Source organism: Cetorhinus maximus, chromosome 8 (genome assembly GCF_964194155.1).
Source record: "Cetorhinus maximus chromosome 8, sCetMax3.hap1.1, whole genome shotgun sequence".
Taxonomy (NCBI): Eukaryota; Metazoa; Chordata; class Chondrichthyes; order Lamniformes; family Cetorhinidae; genus Cetorhinus; species Cetorhinus maximus.
Window position 1 is genome coordinate 90,475,592 of NC_135886.1, and position 23,560 is coordinate 90,499,151.

A 23,560-nucleotide genomic window follows, 5' to 3' on the forward strand; every position below is an offset into this window, starting at 1 on the left:
CTGAACAATAATCACCACACCCAGTCCAGCTGGTCCCTTCTAATTCCTGTTTACACCTGGAGCGTTGATCAGACGCCCAGGGGAAAAGATGTAATTTCTGATGCATGGCCAATGTCCGGCTGTACAGTGAAAGGCAAAGGAAAGGTTCACCTTCCGTTTACCCCTATGTACATGTTCACAACCTGTGGTAATTAGGGATTGGTTACTCCTTGCAGGGTCAACTCTGTGAATGATGTCACCCCTCATGGACACCCCAATGAACAATATGCCGATTTTGACAGTTACAAGACTCCCAAAGAGGCCTAGCTTCTTTGTCAGGTGCATCTTCACACTCTTCACACACTTTAAAGGGTTCTCATTCCTCTGATCATAATGATAACCTATGAGATCTGAAGAAGTTTCAAAATTCCCTTGAGGTCCATCCTGTCCATGTCATGATGGCTGTAGGCATTTGTATCATTGGCACATGTCTTGACCTTTTAGAATTACATGTCTTTAGTCATTTTATTGCCTATATCCTACCTTAAAAACGCACAGAACATAAGACATTTCATAGGGAAAAATTTTTCCCCCGTTGTGGGGAAGCGTGGGAGCAGGCGCGGGCGGTTGTGCCTCCGATTGGCACCCCTGATCGGGGGCGCGCTGCCATTTTACGTGGGTGGGCCAATTAAGGCCCACCCAGCATGACATCCACCAGGAAGCACTATGCACTCCCTGTGCGGGCAGGGCGGGGGATTCCCTCAGCCGGGAGTGCACTTTTTCGCGTTTGCGCGTGAAAGAGCGCACAGATCTCCTTGAGGCTAAGTGCTGCCTCAGGGGGATCAGCTCCGATTTAAAACTTTTATTAAACATGTTTAAAAATGTTCCCTGCCATGCTCCCTCATGTGATACTGTCACATGAGTTGGGACACGTCCATAAGTTTTATTGAAACCTTTCTTAAAGATTTAAATACTCTCATGAAACCTCATCCTGCCCGTGGATGAGGTTTCATGCTTTTTCCGAGGACCACTTGGGCTCCCGGCCTGCCCACCAACCTTAAGCTCCATTAACAGACTTAATTACTTTTTCAATGGCCTCGATAGGCCATTGACAGGTTGGTAGGTGCACAGCTGACTTGGCTGCACCCCTGCCAACCTGAAAATGGAAATGATGTGGGGTGACATCGGGAGTTCCACCCAATGTCATCCCGTGTCATTTTACGCGTCGGTGAGCGGGCCTCGCCCCTGCTTACCGACTGGAAGATCCTGCCCATAGTGAATTATGTTTAAGTCGTTTTTTGCACAGGTGCATTGACTATTACTATTTGTCATTCCCTTAACCCTTGTGTTCCCACAAAGATCAGGCTAGCACACTCAATAGGGGCCAATTCGACTTAATCCCATTGCACCAAATGTACAATCTCATAGCATTACATACATAGGCATAGCTGTAGTCATAACACGCAGCCAAAAATTGATCAGTTACATCATCATTTCAGACTTTTCAATTCATATTACAATGATTAGGGGCAGAATGGAGATGCTTTAAGGCGTGTGTTTAGTGCTGTCAGTACAGAGGAGACTGCACTGCAAGCATTGACAACAGTATATTAGACAGGACAATGTGCATACTAATAAAAATAGAAAATGCTAGAAACACTCAGCAGGCCTGGCAGCATCTGTGGAGCGAGAAACAGAGTTAATCGGTCGGATCCTCCAGTCCCTCCCATTGGCTGGATTTACTGGTGCTGGAAAATCCTGCCCAATGTTTCAGGGCTGTGATATTTTTCTCTGCACAGATGCTGCCAGAACTGCTGAGTATTTCCAGCCTTTTCTGCTTTTATTTCAGACTTCATTGTCTGCAGTATTTTGCTTTTGTGTACATTAATACCTCTCTCATATAAAGAGCATCTGTGGTCCAGGATGACAGTGCTAATGGATAGATGTAACTATAATTATCCCTCTTGTGTTCATCTAGTCTTCAGATTGTGGTTAGATAAACACTCATGCCAGACTTAGGTGTTAAAACAATAAAAATCAGGTTTATTCACAAAAAAACCACAAAACAACATTGCAGATTTAACCTCAGCACTAAATGCCTAAATTTACCGCTCCTCAGATAAACAAATAAAAATATGACACTTTACTCAAACGTTAATTGTACTGAACCTGGACCAAATATCTGTGACATTAAATTGATGCACGAAACTTCAGCTACCACAACAGGACTTGTGGACCTGTAGCCAGGGCCATCAGAGCCCATCTTAATGGGCTCAGCAGAACAGAAGAGTAGAGTAAGGAAGACATTTCCCAATGCACGTTTTGAAGTCCACCCTGGAATACAAGTGTAGAACAAAGGGTTAACTCTAATGATAGCTACTGAGCACGTGTGTTAGGTGCTATGTCACAATGATGTCACTCACTGAGGGAAGATGACTGAGAAGCATCTCAAAGAGTAACTCCAGCTATGCCTTGGTCCTTTTTAACCTTTGTAAATAGTTAGCATTTAAATAAATATGTTTTCAACAAAAAGGCCATTGCCTCCAGCAAGGTCTCCTCTAAAAGCTAATGCATCCCAAGATAAAACTACAAAAACAGAACAAGAACTCAAAATATATCTTCTTTTGTTGAAGAGCATTTATCAAATTAAAGTGATGGGGGTGGGGAGTGATTTTTGAATACTTTAGATGCTAAAGAGGCAAAGTGATGGCCAAAGTAAGATCTTAAGCCAAAACACCCAGTTTAGTGTGCATTTATTGCAAAGTACCATCTTGTAGGGGAGGTGAAGGCCAGCATTGCCCAGAACAAAAAAACAACAAAAATTGAGAAATAAGAATGCTGGTCCAAACTAGTCTTGTACATCTTAAAATGGAACTCCAGTAAAAGCTGGGAACTAGGAGTCCGAACTGTTTTTCTTTCCTCCTGGGTGGGATTGACTACCCAGGTGTTTATTAAATAGCGGATTGCCAATGCCAATGGTGATTGTATCGAGTACCACTTAAAGGGATATTCACCATTTCATGTTCATTGCCCCTGGAGCTGTGAAGTGGACCCCTGAAACATATTAGGAGACTTTCTGGGGCGCTTTATCAGGGCTTCATCAACACTCCGCAACATTTATTTAACAACTTCTCTGAGGGCTTCACCTAAAAAGAGTGAGTTCTGAGTTATTCCATCTTATTGGCTTCCTTATAGGAATCACCAGGACCGCAGACAGTGCTTGGTCATCATCATCTTACTAGGGGCCCCCTTTGGTCTAAACAAAGAATGGAAGGAGAACACGAGGCCAGGCTATGGGTATGGACATCCCTCTTCATCTGGACTTCCTTCACTAGGACCTCCAGTGCCACATCTGAGCATCTGGATGCCCTCTCCCACAGCCCCTGAACTATCCTGCAATGTGCTGTATGGTGTGCCATCCAATGCACCCCACACCTCCAGTGGAAGTGATTACAAGGAGTCCAGATAAACTGCCCCATTAAATTTGTGTCTAAGCAGGGCTTGAGTGCTAAATCTCCAGGTTTCTAGTTCAGCATCCCCAGCAAAGTTCAAAATATAATAATCACTAATCAGAACCAAAATTGTATGCTAAGTCCAGACTTGCCAAGCTTTCACCTTGAAAGGCATAGGAATCAATCTTCCTAATTGCTTCATAATTAAAATATTTTTGCATAGAGAAAATAAACCAGCACCAAAATAAATTTTAAATTAGTATTTACATCTCAATATATAAGGGCAGAGTTTTGCCATTGGCGAGCAGGGGGCGGGGCCCGCTCGCTGACACGTAAAATGACGCGGGATGATGTCGGGTGGAACCCCCGATGTCATCCTGCTCCATCTAAATTTTCAGGAAGGCGGGGGTGCAGCAAAATCGGCTGAGGACCCACCGACCTGTCTATGGCCAATTGAGGCAGGATCATTTAACCAATTATTAGGACGGGCAGGCCAGGAGCCCCGGCAGCAAATAGAGAAAACATGAAACCTCATCCACCGGCGGGATGAGGTTTCATGCAGGGTTTTAAAAATTGTAATAAAGTTGTTCTGTAAATTATGAACATGTCCCACCTCATGTGACATTGTCAGGAGGGGGACATGTAAGGGAATTTTTTTCACTCTATTTTTAATATTTTTCAAAGTCCAGGCAATCTCGCTGAGGCTGCACTTAGCCTCAGGGAGATGTGCGCTCTTTCATGCGCATGTGCGAAAGAGCGCACTCTCGATTTCAGAGATTCCCCCCCCCCCCCCCCAGCCTGCACAGGGAGCGCATAGTGCTTCCCGGTGGACGTCACGCTGGGCGGGTCTTAATTAGCCCGCTCATGTAAAATGGCGGTGCAGCCCACTTCGCTGGTGGTGATCAGCACCACGCCCGCCGGAGATTGGGTGGTGCCTACCCGCCCGGCAGGCAGAAAATTCTGCCCTAAGAGTTTCTATTGATTTAGAATCAGCTCTGTCTTGTATGCACTCGCTGTAGAATACAGTGAATGTACGCACAATGGTGCTGATTGACTGTGAGCTATTCAAACTTGTTGTGGGCATTGCTACTGTACCAGATTAGCCAACACAGGCTCTCTGCATGAAGCTAAGTGCACCTTCTATTGGCATGGCAAGAGCGCAGAAGACTGCCATGAATATGGTGTAGGCTTTGCTGTCAATCACTTGAGCCACCAGTAGCAATTTCTGACTGCCTCATCTGTCCGCTTCTATCATCTAATGGAGGCCTTGTTAACATATTCTGCACTTATGCACTAATCTTGAATGTCAACATCTTAAACAAAGATTAATTCTATGACTCTCTACATGACATCCCAAATATTGATTCTAGATGGTTCGAAGGCACATGCTGGGTCAGACAGAAATTCATGACCATCATGCCTTGGTTCTCATGAGGTGAGCAAGATCAATGACAACAGACAATGGCTTATTGAGTTTTGTGGCCAAATGAACTCTGCATCACCAACACTTTCTTTCAGGGCAAGCAATGCCACAAGATACCACGGTGTCAATCAAGATCTAAACACTAACACCAACTTGACCTGATCATCATTAGCAGATGCAGTTGGCCAAGTATTCTTCACAACCACACCGACCACAGTGAATTACAACATTGACCATTCTCTTGTCAGCAGAGCGAAGGTGCAACCACAAAGGTTTCACAGCTCAAACATGATAGCCCAACATACATTACCATCCATGGTTCAAGAAGTGATGTCACATTATACTCCATCTGCCAAATATTTCCCTATACTTAACCCATCTATATCCCTATATCCCTGTGTCCTCCTCAACTTGATTTCCAATTTATCTTTGTACCTTCAGCAAATTTGGCTACAAAAAGGTTGGTTATTTTATGCAAGTCATCAATATGTAGTCAAATTTCTGTTAGCCAGAAGTCTAGGAAGCAGCACACTCTAGTAACCGGAATTCTGAGGTCAAGTCTGGTTTTTCACTGGAATTTTCTCTTATCCCTCAGAAATTGATGCTAACCAATGTTCCCCATCAGTCTCCTGCCTTTACACAACCGATAATACTTGTCAAAGTCACCAGTAACTGTTGTCGGCAGTCTGGCCTTGCTCTGGTCTCAGCTTCACTGTTCTGAAACACTATGTTCACTTGGCGCCGCTCACTCGATTTGGGTGCTCCCACACCTCACACAAGGATGCAACCCCCACATCACCACGAGATCACCCAAGAGTTTTCTGATTTTGTGAATAGCGGAACTCACCTTACATCTTAGTTAACCAGCATATTTGATTAACCAACACCTCCCATTCCTGGAACCAATTGGGTAACAGAAATTTTATGATTGGAAAATAGTTTAGGTCTTGGCACAGGTCCCTGTGGCACCTCAACAGTTAACTTTGCCAATCCGAAAATGACCCATTCATCCCAACTGTTTTTTCTGCTATCCATGCTAATATATTACCCTCAACAGCATGAGCTTTTGTATTGTGCAGTGACCTTTAACGTGGCACCTTATCGAATGCCTTTTGGAAATACATGACATCTACCGGTTTCCTTTATACATCCTCAACAAAGTCTAATAAGTTCATCAAAACAATTTTCTATTTCAAATACCACGTTGACTCTGCTTGATAGCATTATAATTTTCTAAATGTCCTGCTGCTGCTTCCCCAACATAGATTCCAGCATGTTCACAATGAGTGGCCTATTGTTTCTTGTTTTTCTTTTTAAACATTTATTCTTGCACAGGATGTGGGTATCGCTGGCTAGGCCATACCCAATTATTGCCCATACGCAATTGCCCTTGAAAAAGTGGTGGTGAGCCGCCTTCTTGAACCACTGCAGTTGAACAGCTGTATGGTTCCAAGTCAGGGTGCTGTGTGGGGCTTGGAGGGGAACCTGAAAGTGATGTAGTTCTCATGCATCTGCTGCTCTTGTCCTTGTGGGTGGTAGAGGTCATGGGTTTGGAAAGTCTTGTCAAAGGAGCCTTGGTGAGTTACCCTGAGCATCTTATTGATAGTATATGCTGCTGTCACTATGCATCAGAGGTGAAAGGAGTGAATGCTTAACATGGGTGGATGGGGTGCCAATCAAGCGGGCTCCTTTGTGCTGGATGTTATTGAGCTTCTTGAGTGTTGTTGGAGCTGTACTCATCCAGGCAAGTAGACAGATTTCCATCACACTCGATGACTTGTGCCTTGTAAATGGTGGACAGATATTGAGGAGTCAGGTGGTGAGTTATTCGCCACAGGATTCCTAGCCTCTGGCCTGCTCTTGTAGCCACAGTATTTATTTGGCTAGTCCAGTTCAGTTTCTGGTCAATGGTAACCAACAGGGTGTTGATAGTGGGAGATTCAGTGAAGGTAATGCCATTGAATGTCAACACAAGATGGTTATTGTCTGGCACTTGCATGGTGTGAATGTTATTCTCTTGTATAAGGTTATTATACTTTTACGTTTGATAGTACAAAGCTTGAGCATTGCTGAAGGAAAAGATTTTTTTGGCGAAGCTTGTTGTGATTTCCCAATCCGCAGGGACTTTTCCAGAGTCTAGAGAGTTTTGGAAGATTACAACCATTGCATCCACTATTTCTGAAACCACTTCATTTAAAGCCCTAGGATGCAGGCCATCAGGTCCGGCAAGTTGTCAGCCTTTAATCTCATCAGTTTGCCTAATACTTTCTCCAATGATAAAAATTGTTATAAATTCCTACTTCTTTTGTCCCATACTTTTCTACTGTTGTTGGAATGTTTTGGCATCTTCTACTGTGAAAACAGATAGGGAATGTTTGTTCAATGTCTGGCCATTTAATTGTTCCCATTATTAATTCCCTGATCTCGTCTAAGACATCAGTATTTTCTTTAGTTACTCTCTTCATTTTTATCTATTTGTAGAAGCTCTGACTATATTTTTTTTTATATTTATTGCTAGTTTGCTCTTGAAATCTATTTTTCTCTGTCATCCTTTGTTGGATTCTAAAATTTTCCCTATCTTCTGGCCTCCTGCTAATCATCACCATATTGTGTGCCTTTTCTTTCAATTTAGTTATATTCTTAACTCCCATATTTAGTCATGTATGGTTAATTCTTCTTAGATTTTTCTTTCTCAATGGAATATCTTTGAGGAGAATTATGAAGCATCTTCTTAAATGTATTCTGCTGCTTACCTACCATCTTATCATATAATCTATTTTCACTCAGTCAACTTTAGCCAACTTTCCTTCATACCTTTGATTATGCCTCTTTTATGTTTAAGATGCTAGTTTATTACTAGCATTTGTCACCCTTGAACTGAATGTGAAATTCCATAGTATCATGATCACTCTTCCCTAGATGATCCTTTACTATTCATTAATACTGTGTTAATACACATTGCCAGATCTAAAATACCCTATTCCCCGGTTGGTTCCATCATTATTGTTCTAATAAACTGTCTTAAATATGGGGAGAATTCTCCCTGTCGGGCAGGCCGGTTGGGAGCGGGCGCAGGTGGGCATGGAGCCGATCACCACCCGCGATCAGCTGCGTGCCACCATTTTACGTGGGCAGGCCAATTAAGGCCCACCCAACGTGACGCACACCCAGTAGCACTCAGCGCTACCCTGTGCGGGTGGGGGGAGGAAGGAAAGTCAGGGCCTGCACTCTTTTGCGCATGCGCGTGAAAGAGGACAGAAATCTCCCTGAGGCATGGAGCTGCTTCAGGGAGATTAAGTTGAATTGAAAACTTCAAAATAAAGAAAAGTTAAAAATCACTTACACATGTCCCAGCTCATGTGATGTTGTCACATGAGGGGACATGTTTATCAAATGTTTAATAAATATTTATTAACTTAATAACCCCTTCATGAAACCTCATCCCGCCCGTGGGTGAGATTTCATGAAAAAAGGAAAGGCTGCCTGGGCTCTTTGCCTGCCTGGCATCCTTAAGGTTGGACGGGCAGCCTTTTCAAATTGCTTAATTAGTTTATTACTGGCCTTAACAGACCTTTGACAGTTCGGCGGGCACGCAGCCAACTCCGGTGCCCACCGAACAAAAGACTTCGGAATGTACGCCCGACGTCACTGCGCATCATTTTACGCGTCCCGCATGCCAAATACAATATTCTGCTCCACGAATTCATCTGCAACTACCTTTGCCAATTTGATTTATCCAAACTATATGAAGATTAAAATTGCCCACGATTATTACAGTACCTATCTTATAAGCTCCAATTGGGGGCTGCATTTCCTACAATGCAACAGTGATTATACTTAAAAATACTTCATTGACTGTAAAGTGCTTTAGGACATCCTTAGGTTGTGAGAAGTGCATGATAAATGTAAGCTATTCCTTTCTTTGTGGTGATTATTTGGTATGGATTCACCCACGAGTAACTGAACCAAAATTGCCAAAACTATACTAGCATCAAGACAGAAAAATGATAACCCATGTTCCAAAAAATGTTTGAGCTTCCTTTTTGGATATTATTGGCAATCTTGAAATAAATTATGCTTGAAATCGTGCTCACGTTCTGAAGTAATCTTATGGTTCAAGTTTCCACCAAAATACATTTGCTTAAACAGACAATTTTCCAGAAACCAGTGTAATCAGGTTGTGTTTTAGAACAAAATTTTCTAGTGTTTTTTATGGCATTAATATTTTACTTAAAGTATTTATGAATGGCAACCCGGCATGATTTACTAGTGCAGCTGCAAATAGGTTTCTTACAAAAAAAAAACAAGCAGTCCACTTATCAGCAAATGAGAGTCCAGTCCACTTGTGAGTAACTTGATTTTAAATCACTGAAAGTTACTTTTAATAAAACTATACCAAACAATGAGATTCGTTGACGTACGCTGGTCAATTTCTGAGTTAATTAAATATTTTAAATATTTTTCAATCGTGCCTATTAGTGCCTTATCGAAAATGGGCCCTATGCAGATTATTTCAAACTGGAGGTGGTGGGGGGGGGGGGGGGTGGCCAGTTTTGTGGGCAGGGCCAGCTTCAGTGTGATCCTTTTTCGATTAGTGTTAATGAACCCAGAAGATGAGGTTACGCTCAACCTAAATGGCATTTAAAATTGTGTTATCTTTTACACTGATTTTGCTGATTTCAGGCATATTGGCACAACTTCTACTCCATAGGATGGACCTTCTTTTGCACGGGCAGAGTTGTCAATCATAATACAGATAGACCTTTCTCAAAGAAAGAAAATTCATTGTTATAATGCAAATCTTTACTTCAGCAAGACGAGATTATTGGTTCCCCATCACATCTTGAAAGGCTCTTTTTCAAGTATTTTTTTTGGAAATTGGAAGTTGGAACTCATCTCCTAATGTTATGATGGGTACAGATAAAAATGTTAAAATAAATGTGTTAATATTAGATGATATTTACATTTCTGTGATGTAGCATACCACATCTACCTTCAAATACTGAGAAGAGCACTCCACTATCTGCCTTCTCAATCTAGTTTGTCAAAATTACTGCTGAACTTGCTACTTGCGCAGTTGGACAGCTTCTCAAGACTCTCATTCCCACACAGATTGTAGAGATACTGATAATGGAACATCAATTTTCTGAATAATAGCATCCAAATTATTTTAACAATAACCATATAGACAAGATTATTTTCCTCTGCAATTACAAACAATGTCAGACATTTTTTTTTTCCCCAATCATTCAGACAGACTACTTTGAGCAGGTTTAAATTAGATTAATCTTGTTAGAGGTTCAACCCATGAAATTCATTTCAGAATGACTTCAGTTCCTCGGAGATCTTAAGCCACTTCTCATCAATTTTCTTCCCTTTCTCTCTGTACTCTCCCAAAGTTGCTGACTCTTACTGTTTGTAGAGGCTGACAGTTTCCAAAAGGTCACCCAGATGGCCATTCTTGATGTGTGAGCCCCAACAGTGTGTCAATAGGCTAACTAGCTATAGAGTGTTACAGCCAAGCCAGGTGTCCGCTTGTGAATTCATTGGATACAGATCAGGAGCAGGAACCCACTGATGCTGAGTGAAATTGCAGAGCCCTAGTTACTGACTTGGCTGAGATTGAATTATCAAACAAATTAAAACTGGGACCTTCTTATTTGTGTAAGCTAAAAGAATAAAGCCTTACATTTATATATCATGTTTCACAAACTCAGGATTCCCCAAAGCACTTTTCAGCAAGTGGGGTACTTTTTGAAGTGTAGTCACTTTTGCAATGTCGGAAAAACAGCAATTAATTTATGCACAACAAGGTCCCCAAAACAGCTAGGGAATGACAGCCAGATCAGTCTAGTGATTGCTGGTTTAGCGATAAGTATTGGTCAGGACAGCAAACAAAACTCCCTATACAAAAGCAATAAACTGCAGAATAGAGAACTTCCTGCTCTTCTTCAAAATAGTACTGTGACATTCAGCTGAGATAGCAGAAGGGACCTCACTTTAAAAACACATTGGCCTAGATCTTCCAGTCAGCGGTGGCTCAGGAATGCCTTGCAGTCCTGGCTCCAGTTCGAATTCAGCAACAGAGTCGAGGCCAAATGGCGAAGTGTAACTAAGGTGAAGCCATGCCCCTTTTTTCAATCATGAACCGAAGATATGCCCCTTAAGGTCTGTTTTCAGTTCACTGGCTTTAAATGTCCCTGTCATTGCACACCCTCCCTCACCCACCACCAGCCCCCGCACTGCACCGCCCCCCCTCCACCCCATCAATATTCATCAACACTCAGTACCCACCCCCCCGCCCAACCCAGCTAATGTTCACCCCACCTCAACCCCCCCCAGCAATGCTCATCCAGCGACAACGATCACCCAGCCTCACCATCACCCTCCTGACAATGCTCACCCTCTCCCTCACTCCACCCCACAATGCTCACCTTCCTTTGCCCTTACGACAATGCTTACCCTCCCTCAGTTCCCCCGCCCACAAAAATGCTTGTTACACCCTTACCCTCCCCACACTCCTGACAATGCTGACCCTTCTGGAATCAGCCAGACAGTTGCCAAGGATTCCAGGAGATGAGTTGGGAGTGGGTGTATTGTGCGGGGGGAGGAATGACCACTCTGGAGTCAGGTGCAAATATGGTTCCCAGGTGGATGAACATTCTCAGGTTGGTGATCACTGTCTAGAGAGGGAGTGAACATTTTCAGGATGGGGTGGCTGAGCATTGTCAGAAGGGAGATAAATATTGTCGCAGGGAGGTGAACATTGTCAGGCGTTGGGCGTTGAACGTTGCTGGGTGGGGGGGTTGAGTATTGTTTGGGGGAAGGGCGGGGTGGCGTGAATGTTATCCAGAGGGAGTGAGCATTACTGGGAGGCGCAGAGGGGGGGGGGGGGGGAAGGAAAAAGAGGAGGAGGAGAGGGGGGATTGAACATTGTCGAGTGGGTGCTGAGCTGTATTGTGGTGCAGGTGAGGTCTTGGTTTAACATCTCATCTAACACCTCTGACAGTACAGCTGATTTACTCAGGGCTGTGTTCATGAGCAGGCTTTATGCCTGCTAAGAAAGCTCTAAATAAACTTGCGGAAAAGCTAAGGTAAGTACAGCACAAATAGCGCAAGGGCAGAAATTTCCCCCCTATTGGGGGGGATTGTGCGGGGACGGCCGCGAACCCGATCGGCACTGCACCGCCATTTTACTTGGGCGGGCCAGTTAAGGTCTACCCAGTGTGACGTGCACCCAGAAGCGCTGAGCGATCCCTGTAAGGGTGGGGGGGGTGGGGGCGGGTTCCCTGAGTTTGGGCTTGTGCTCTTTCACACATGCACGCGAAAGAGCACAGAAATCTCTGAGGCACGGAACTGCCTGAGCGAGATTAAGTTCGGAATGCAAGTTTTTATTAAAGTCAGAAAAAAATTATTTAGACGCCCCTTCATGTGACAGTGTCACATAAGCTGGGACATATTTGTCAAATGTTTGAAAATGCTTTAGTTAATTAATAAACCCTTCATGAAGCCTCATGAAGCCACTGGATGAGGGTTCATGAAAAATGCAAAGGCCGCCTGGGCTCTTCACCTGGCCACCAACCTTAAGTTTGGACAGGCAGCTCAGGTTATTGTTTTAATTGATATTTAAATGGCCTTAATAGGCCTTTGACAGTTCAGCAGGCGTGCAACCGTCTCGGCTGCGTGCCCGCCAAACTGAAAATCTAAATGACGCGTGGTGACCTCGGGTGTGTCGGCCCCACCCCTGCTCATTGACCTGGAAATTCTTCCCCAAGTCCCCGTTCTGGCCATCTGATCATCAGGAACTGTGTAGCAGTCCGGACAGGGTAAAACTGACAATTGAAAGTTTAAATTTCTCATATAGGTCCCATGTATGTGCATGCATCAGGACTTCCTCAGGGTTCAGAGGTGCATCAGCGACTTAAGTTGAGTCATTCACACTTCCCATAATCGAAAGATTCAGTCCCTCAGTCCAGCACTGGACTGTCAGCATAGCTTTTGTGCTCAAGTGTTTAGAGTGGAGTTTGAACCCACAACTTTCCAACTCAGAGGCAAACGTATTATCAACTGAGTCACAGCTGACACCTTCCTAGCATTAGGTGGTGCCTTTACCCAACAGGCCTTTCTCCTCTGAAGAGCTCTCTTTTTATTGATCAGTTTACTTTTCAAAAACTTACTACTTGACAAAATTTTCTGTTTTCCATTCAATTGACGGCCATCTCTAACTCAAGATTATAAACTCTGGAATTCCCTGTTATTCACAATAAGAGGTTGTGGTGGAAGAATTAATCCAGACAGGTCTCTTGGTTAAAGCTGGTTTATTTCCAAGACTTATCTTAGTGATCTCTTTTCTTTCTAACATCTCCTTTATGCTGGATAGGTCTATTCGTAGTTTTTTTTCCCATGACACTTTTCATGGAATGAACGTTGCCCTAAAGGTGTCTGGGGCACAGAAGTTTAAGCATTGGAATAACCTATCCAGAGATGAATAGGCTGGGTCACTTCTCTCTTGGAAAGACAAGGCTGAGGGCTAATGGAGGTTTTTAAAATTCAGAAAAGTTTCTCCCAAACCTCAGCTTTAATGAAAGCTTTTCTGCCCGTATGCAAAGTGTTCAGATGAGCAGAAAAAGTGGAACTAATGCTCGTCCCTTCTAGAGCAGGGGGAGCATCTGACAACACTGAAGGTAACTTCGGATTTCTTCTGTACACCAAGTGATACGGACTGTACCCCCCAACCATTTGCAGAGTTCTTTGCGTGCACCACCCATGGTGGCACCATTTGCAGTTTACAACCTGGTTGATCAGCTAATATTTTATGTAACATGTCATCTATTACCACATGGTTTCTTTCACAAAGACCATTACTAAACAGGCTCTCAGCTGCAGTGTGCAGAACTATGATGTTTAAATTTTCGCACATATCTCGAAATTCCTCACTGGAGAATTCTCCACCATTATCTGTAAGGAATTTTGTCGGTGTTCCTAATCCTGTTCCTACCCATTACTCCATGACCTTATCGACAATGGTCCTTTGGTCTTTACTATGTATCACAGTGGATAGATTAAATCTGGTTGCCATACCCATGAAGTGTAGTAAAAAATACCCCTATCCTTGTCACAAACTTTCAAGTCCATTGCCACTGCATCATTAAACCCTCTGGCTAGTGGCAAGTTCACAACAAGTCGTGGTGGTGTCTTGCAATATTTAAGGCAAAATTCACACTGAGCAGTGTCTTGTTTAATAAGATCATCATATCCTTTATTGTCCACTCCTGCATCTCGAAGCAGAGTATTCAGTTTCTCTGGCACTGGATGTGCAAACTGTCTATGTAATTTCCAAATGATCTTTTTGTCCACCAAATTCACATTCTCAGCAGTTAAGAAAATTTCATGAACTTTTTGATGAGAAATCTCTGGCTTCCTTAGTGACAAGCAGTAATGGCCTGACTAAGTAAAATGGAGATCCACATTTTTCCCAAACACGACTGCTCTATCCTTCTTCATATCTAGTGTCATCTGAGCCTCCATCGCAGACCTAGCTGTATCTTGCTAGAAACCACATCAGTACTGAAACAGATTGATCCCTGCTATCTTATATGGGAGGACCACCCATTTGGAGGATGTTAATGTATTGTCATCTCCGAACCTGAAGCAGGTAGAGCTTTCATACTCCTTGATCTTCTGCCGGTCTGCCCCATTGAGAGACTAGATAGCAGTCGAGCCAGTCCATGCCGCACACAGTAGAAGTGCAACCACTGTCCAGAACTGCACAGTTGAAAGAATCTACCATCAAGATACTCATCACCGGATTCAGACTCAGTGATCAATACAATTCCATCATGGCAGTCGCTATCATCATTTTCAGTTTCAGGTGAATCTGCCTCATGGGCCACTTCAAAAACACGATTTCTTCGCTGTGGGCAGTTCATTTGCATAATGGAACTGGGAATCACACCAAAAACATCGATTAACCATTCCCCATACATTTTTTGGGTTTAAACGTCTACGGTCGCCATCCCAGACACGCTTTTTGTCCCGGCTAGGGTTACATCCAATTTCAGGCCTCTTGTCATTTTTGTATTGGAATCTTCATCCAATATTTGGTTGACCACAAAATTCAGTCACCATTGACTCCTCTATCCTTTGTTTTACAGCATAGTTGTTCGCATTTGCTAAGAAAGTAGCAAGGAACGACTGTTTCCCCAGAAATTTTTAGGGCAACAGCCATTTGATCCAAGAGGTTCTTTCCCCTGGAACTGAACCCCTGTTAGTGCTAAAAGACTATCAACATGGGAAATGCAAGCATAGTCCAGTAATCTAAATGCCAATACCGACTCTGGAATTTCAAGTTCAAATCACTCTAGTCTCCTGTACCATTTATCAAATCCATGATGTATTCTTCCATGGACTAATCATCTGATTTCCTAAACCTATCAAAGATCATCTAAGCTTCATATGCTTTCTATAACTCATTCTTTTTGTAGAACTTATCCAAAAATCAGATCAGACAGTTTAATCCATCTTCATGATCCAAACCATCCACTTTCCACTCTGAAAATACTTTACTCCTTCTCTTACTTTTGGCTGATAATGATAACACCAAAGCCATACCTTTCTTCTTCCAGGGTATAGCAGTAACCCCAGTCCACATTTCAACTTCAGCCTTCCATTGCTGATAAGGTTCAGAGTCAGAAAAAATTGGTAGATAATCAAAGCTTGCGATTTTGCACCATCCTCCCACCATTCCGTCACTTAAATTGTTAGCAACAGTGCACTTCGTTTCGCTCAGGGATTGAGACAGAAAGCTTCATATGCAACAATCAATCAGCAAAGCTTTAAGTTCATCTTCTGCTACCATGTTACTCACAATAAGAGGTTGTGGTGGAAGAATTAATCCAGACAGGTCTCTTGGTTAAAGCAGGTTTATTTCCAAGACAACTCCTCAATGCCACTAACTTTCTAGTTACTTCCACACAGTGTTCCAGCTGTACCTTTTTATTCTATTCAGTTGGGATAAGTAATGCCCATCACCTGTTTAATTACCAGTTAGTTTTAACAAGATGATTGCCATATTAACATTCCCTTCCTCACCTCTCTGCCTCTGTACCACTTAATTCTCCTTTAAAAGATGTCAGCTGTGGCTCAGTTCATAGCACCCTCGCCTTTGAATCAGAGGGTTGTGGGTTCATGTCCCACTCCCGGAAACCAAGAACTGTGATTGAACTCGAAAGAGTTGCAATCTGTGACTGTTGATAACTCAAAAGAATTTTTATTCTCCTTTAAATCATTCCTTCAAATGTACTTCTTCTACAAAACGTCTGGTTACCCGTCCTAAAATGTTTTTATGTTAGCGTCAAATTTTGTCTGATAATGCTTCTGTGACGTGCCTCGGGATAATTTTACTTTTTGAAGGTGTTATACTGTATAAATGCAAGCTGTAGTTGTTCAGCCAAAGAAAAGTGCCTTTTAACTTACTGTGGGCTGGTGGAAGTGGGAGGGGGTGGGTTAGAGTGGTAAATTTTGCATGGGTTTTCATCTGGAGCCCCATTCCAGAGACTTGAGTGCAAAAATCTAGGCTGACACTCCAGCACAGCACTGCAGGACTGCTGAACTATCAGATATGCCTTTGTTTGGATGAGATTTTAAGCCAAGCCCCCACCTGCTCTCTCAGGTGGATGCAAAAGATCCTATGGCATTATTCTGAAGAAAAGCAGGACCATCACTTGAGATCCAGATGAAGCAGTATAATAAGTGAGTGCCCAGAGATTTAACAGAACTAAAATAAATTGGAGGAAAATTTCCAGAACATAGAATTAAACCTCCAATTGAATTCTTCATTATCAATTTTGCTAAAGCAATTTATTAGATTTCAAACTTAATAGACAAGTAATTAAATAAAGTAACATGAAATATCTAGTAACAAAATAAAATCATTACAAACTCCAATCTACAATATCTAACATGTAAGGCATGATTCAGTATGAAACTGCCTTCAGCTAACCAGGATTGGCTATGCTATGGCTACACATGCTATATCTACACCTACACTCATCTTTTCTGACAGGTTGAGTTACTCACAGTGGGGGAATGAATTCTGCTGTTTATCATTAAAAATCATAATAGTACGCCCTCAGCACTTGTCAACTCCTTTGGGATCTGTAACAAAATCTTCAGTATGGCCAGTCATTCACATAACTGGAGGATTTCATGAATGCGTAGAGTGCTGGCTCCAACAGGTTGTGGCATTGAATAGCACTCATGCGCTTCCCTTGTATTCCTTTGTGGTACAGTGCTTTTATTTTCTCAAACATTAGGGTACAGCTAAGCCTCACGGGTAACAGGTGACAGAACCTAAATCCAGGCAGGTGATCTCATGTGTTAAATTAAATTCCGATGAATATGAGGCCCTACTACAGGCATGTACAAACTGGGGAGATTTTTAAACTTGCATTTGCAGTACTGTTATGGATTTGATTTTCCAGGCAAGTTCTTCATTACAAACATCGAACTTTATTTACAGGCTACAGCAGCAGTTATATGCTTCCATCAATCTCCACAACTAGAAGAAGAGCTCCCACTCTAAGGTTCCCCATGCTTAGAGCTTATTTGTTCACACTGTCACAACACAATAAGTCTTAAAGCTACAGTCACTACATTCCTTAAAGCTATAATTATTACATTCCTCCCCCTTTAATTTTTTTGTACCATTTGTATTTACAAAAACATCTGCCTCCATGACATTATAAGTATATACACTGGTTATGGAATTATAAATTCAGTCTCTCAGGTGGTTTCCTGATCCAGGTGTTACGTCGTAGCTCCACAAATTTTGAATCTCTTACAGGATCCACATTATCTGGAACCGCAGCAACATCAGGTACCCCTTTAGACACAGGCAGTTTAGTGTTACCTGCTCTGACAGAGACATTTGGTATGCCTATCCTTGGTTGCACAATTTCAACAGGGACCACTGGTTCTACAATGGTTACAGGTGAAACATCATTTTGTTGGGGTATCTCTCTTCTTCTCAAATGATCCACGTGTTTATGGATAATCCGGCCCTCCACTTCTATGTGGTATGACAAGGGTCCAGCCATAGAAACTATTACACCAGGTAACCAACTCGATCCACCACCGAAGATTTGTACGTATACTGCTACATGAACAGTAAATCTCACTCACAACTATGCAAATCATGAGTTGCAATTTGATTCCCTTGGCTTTTCTCCACCTACCCCTCCAAATTGGGAAGTATCAGGCTTAGTCTTGTTGAAGACGTGACTTTGTAAGTAACTCTGAAGATATTGAACCTGTGGGGGGGGATGTTCTATAGTGAAACAGGAAACATGAAAGTTTAGTCTCCAATGAGCTCCCTGATAATTTTTTCATCCCAGCTTTAAAAGTCTGTACTGCTCTCTCAGCTAATCTGTTAGACGATGGATGATATGGTGCCATCTTTGCGTGTTTGATACCATTTAGGATCACATATCTTTGAAATTCAGCGCTAGTAAACACAGTACCATTATCTGAGACAATGAATTCTGGCAATCCATGTATAGAAAAGCTTTGGCGTAACTTTTCTGTAGTTGCACCTGATGTTGACGACCTAACCTTGTACAAGTGTAGCCATATGGAATGTGCGAGAATTATTAGTAGGAACATGGTGCCTATAAAATGACTGATGTAATCTATGTGCAGTCTCACCCAAGGCCTACCAGGCTATTCTCATGGGTGTAGTGGAGCTGCAACAGGTAACTTCTGTAGTTGTTGGCATTGTGTACAGTGGTTAACCATGTCCTCGATATCACCGTCCATGCCCGTCCACCAAAAGTAACTTCGCCATCACCTTCATTCTTGAGATTCTCAGATGTGTGCTGAGCAACTCTGCTAAGAGTGGTTCCTTTCCTTGTGAAGGAACAACTACTCGTGCACCCCATAACAGGATACCATCCTGACTGCTCAATTCATTCCTTCGAGTGAAGAAGGGCTTCAATTCTTCAGGGACTGGTTCCTGGGACCATCCTTCGAACACTTGATCTGTCACCCTAGACAGAACTGGATCTCGATTCATCCAGTTTCTTACCTACCTTGCACAGACTGGTGAGGGATCCATGAAATTCATTGCTAATACGATCTCTTTGGAATTAGGCAAGTTCATTACTCCCCTGCAAAGGAAGACGACTTAGGGCATCAGCATTGGTTATATGCATCCGTGGTCTGTGCATAAAAGTGTATTCATATGCAGATAAAATTAGAGCCCATCTTTGAATTCATGCGGAAGCTATGGGAGGGATAGCTTTTTCTTCACTGAACAGACCCAAGAGCGGTTTGTAGTCAGACACTGTCATAAAGTGTCAGCCATGTACGTATTGATGGAGTTTTTTAAATCCGAAAATAATCAATAATCCTTCTTTCTCGATTTGCGAATACCCTTTCTCGGCTATGGAAAGCATCCTGGACACATGGCCTATTGGCCTTTCTGAACCATCATCCATCTTGTGAGATAGTACAGCTACCACACCATAGGGGGACATGCCGTAGGTTAGTATCAGCTCCTTGGTTGGATCATAGTGTACTAACAAGTTTGAAGAATGCAAAAGTTGATTAACTTTCATGAAGGCATCTTTGTAGGGCGACTTCCAAGCCTAATGCTGGTTTTTCTTTAATAATGAGTGTAAAGGAGCTAGGACCATTGATAAGTTGGGTAGGAATAGACCATAATAATAAATCATAGCTTAAAATGACTTGGGAGTTCAGAGACATTTTTCGGCGAAGGTGTCTCCTTAATAGCTTTAACTTTTTCTTCTGCCGGGTGTAAACCTTGGGCATCCACACTACGGTCCAAATAAATGACTTTGTTTTCCTGAAAGGTACACTTTTCTTATTTCAATTGCACCCCTACTTCCAAAAATCGTTTCAAGACTTCCTCCAAATTAGCCAAGTGCTCAGCTTCTGTGAACCTCATTATTAGGATGTCATCCAGATAGACCATGACTTGAGGCAGTCCTTGTAGCAAATTCTCCATTGTTCTCTGGAAAATCGCGCAGGCCAAAGGAACAGCGAAGGACAGACACGTGTATTGATATAACCCTTTGTGGGTGTTTATGGTCACAAACACTCTGGAGGTATCATCCAGTTCCAGCTGCTGATACACGTGACTCATATCTAGTTTAGTATAAGTTATTCCTCTTGCTAATTTAGCATAGAGATCCTCAATCTTGGGGATGGGGTACTTGTCCAACTTGGCAGCTTTGTTTACAGTTAGCTTATAGTCCCACAGATCCAGATAGTCTGATCCGGTTTTAAGACAGGGACTATAGGTGCTGCCCGCTCTGGGAATTGAACAGGCTGTATGAACCCAGCCTTTCAAAATGGTTCAATTCAGTGTCAACCACCTCCTTCAGAGCATATGGCACTAGCCTTGCTTTAAAGAAATGAGAAGTTGCTTCCGAGTCAACGTAGATCTTAGCCTGTAGGCTCTTGATTCTCCCCAGTTCATCTTGAAAAACCTTGTCATATTTCTTTAGCAGCTTTGGCAGTCCTCCTACTCGTAGATGGAAAATTTCAGACCAAATTAGTTTAACTTCTTTTAACCAATCATGACCTAGAAGACTTGGTCCTTCACCTTCTACTACCATTACCGGGAGTTGTGCCATTTAGTGCTTACAATAACAGGTACAGTGGTAATACCCTTCACTTGGATAGCTTCGCCAGTATAAGTTTTCAATTTGGCTGAAGTCTGCTCCAAATTCAATTGTTGAGTCTCCTTGTTTAAATATCTGAAGGTGTGCTCTCCCACTACAATGGTTGAAACACCAGTGTCCACTTCCATCATTAAAGGTTTTCCATTTACCTGCAGAGTAACTGCTGTTGGCTCTGTTTTCCCTGCTTTTACATTAAATAGGGAATAAATATCAGAATTGGTGGTTTCTGATTCTTCCACATTATGTACTTCGATTAATTTAGTTTGCTGCCTGGGAGTCTGTCTCAATCTTGCTTTACACGTGTTATCTTTTATGGCAAAAATAGCACTCCACCTCTTTAGCACGGCAAGTTTCAGGAGTATGATTGCATCTATATCTGTAACAATTCAATTTCGGATTTGCTGCTGAGCAGTTTCCTGTATTTATTTTAAATTTTCAGGTAGCGAGGACTGTCTCCTGCTTCGCAGCGGAGTCCCTGCTTTACACACCATACCCAGCTGTCTGTTCCTGCCCCAACTGGAAAACAGCGCCATTTTGTGCACCTTGTATAGCTTGCATGTCCCATTCAGCGCTTTCAATTGCGAGCAATTTTTCCAATGCTTTTTAAAAATCGAGGTTTACTTCAGCTAATAATTGTCGTTGAATGGCATCATCTTGCGCATCACAGACCAAACGATCCATGAGCATATCACCCAAGGTCTCCCTGAAATCACAGTGTTCAGTCAGTTGTTTCACTTTCAACATGTATGTAGCAATGGTCTCTCCCGGGGCTCTGACCCTCGAGTTAAGCCTGAACCACTGCGTGGTGACTGTGGGTTTGGGTTGAAAGTGCCTCTTAACGAGGTCTACCAATTCACCGAAGGCCTTCAAATTGGTGGCATTCAGGGACGTCAAACTTCAGGTTAAATTATAGGTTTTACTCCCACAAATGCTTAGGCGAATTGCTCTCCTCTTTTCCTCATGATATTTTGTTTGCCTGGAAATAGAGCCCGAAGCGTTCTACATATTGACACCAATCCTCTGTGGATGCTTCGAAGGGGTCAATCCTGCCAAAATGGGGCATATCTGGTAGGTATATCTTCCTTTTCTTCGGTTTAAACAAGATAATCAGATCTGCTGGGCAAGGGACAATGCCGGACCTGATTTATCCTCATTGCCACTTTGTTATGGACTTGATTTTCCAGACAGGTTTCTCATTAGGAACATTGGATTTTATTTACAGGCTGCAGCAGCAGTCACCTGCTTCCATCAAGCTCCACAACTAGAAGAAGAACTCCTACTCAAAGGTCCCCCGTGCTTAGAGCTGATTTGTTCACACTGTCACGTGATACTATACAACACAATAAATCTTAAAGCTACAGTCACTCCATTCCTTAAAGCTTCAATTACTACAAAGTACTTTTCTTGTACTAAAGCACCCCAACTTCCTTCACAAGAGCATAATCAAATAAAAATTGACACCAAATCAAAGAAGGAGACATTAACACAGATGACCAACTGCATGGTTGAAGGGAAAAGTTTTAGGAAGTGTAGGGAGAGAGGCAGAGAACTTTAAGGAGGGAATTCCAGGGGCTGGGGCCTAAATGGATGAAGGCATGGCCATCAATGATAGAAGCAGAAAGTGGGGAATGAATAGGAGGCCAGAATTGGAGGGACAGAGTTCTTGTGGAGGGTAAGGCTGAAGAAGGTTACAGAGATAGGTCCCATACTGATACCCATGATGTCAGGTGATGATCCACTCACAGTTTGTGTTTTACTTGCATTAGATAAATGCACCAGATGTCCACTAACCTATGCTGCTTGAATGGACTGGTTGAAGGAAACTGATAGCTTGAGGTGTTGCAGAATAGTTGATTATCTTACACTTTCTTCTACTCATTGTTTGTTTTAGTTTTATTTATTTGTTTTATTCCCTGATCCTTTCTTTCATTATTCTTGGTGCTATCAGTGAAATAGTATTTCAATTGGGAATTTCCTTCAGAGTTTTTATGAAGTTGAGTTCAGGAGGAGACAACAATAGCAAGGGCAATTGTAGCTGAGCCACAGTGTCCACACCTGGTATTACTCCTGTTTTCATAAGCCTCTCCACAAGTGCCTGGACAGATGGGGGAAGGGATGCTTTTACTACCACTGCTGCACAAGATATGCTGCCACTAATCTGCATTATTTGCTTATGAATGACCTGCAGACAACATTGGATTAGTGTCAACTCTCATATTAGAATTGAGGATTACCACAGCAGGAGGTAGTTGTGCTACCTAATCCTTCCAAGCCACCACAGGGGGCATGTGCCAAATCATCCTTATGTTTATCTTTCACAATCCTCTTTTCTGACCACCCTCTTACTGTCACACTATTGAAAGAATATTGAAAGACAATTTGGATCTTGTTGTGAGACAAATGCCACTCAGAGTCCGGAGATAGTTAAATTTAGGAAATCTTTATTACAAGCATGCAGGGGAATGCTTCAGCAAACCGAAGTATCTCAAAGAGCAGTGACAATAACATACATTTATACACAATATAGTTGCAGCTGGCCTGGCTATTTTGTCTGTAAGATAGTGGGAAAGTCCAGGATGTAAGAAAAACAAAATACAACCTGAAAATAGATCTGGCTTATCAGCTATAGTGACTTCATCTCTAGCAAAACACATCTAGGAAAACAATAGCAGATGTGTAGGCCAAAGGTTGTGTTGGATAATGCTGTGAAAGAGAGAGCTTTCATGAATATAACTTACGTGGTAACTCATATTAATCATATTTATCCTTTATTCCTCACATCAGATCTGAAGCAATTCACCATCCCCCACTCCACCCCTCGGTTTCTCTTTGTACCTCTAACCACTCTTGTAATATATTCCTGTACAGTCTTATTTTCATTCATTTATGGTCATTTTTTTCAACTTATGCCTATCTTAAGCATGTATCTACCTTGCATGTTCAGTATATACCATGAAAGGGACCCACTTGCTATCCATTAAGATTTTTTTGCAAATCCTCAC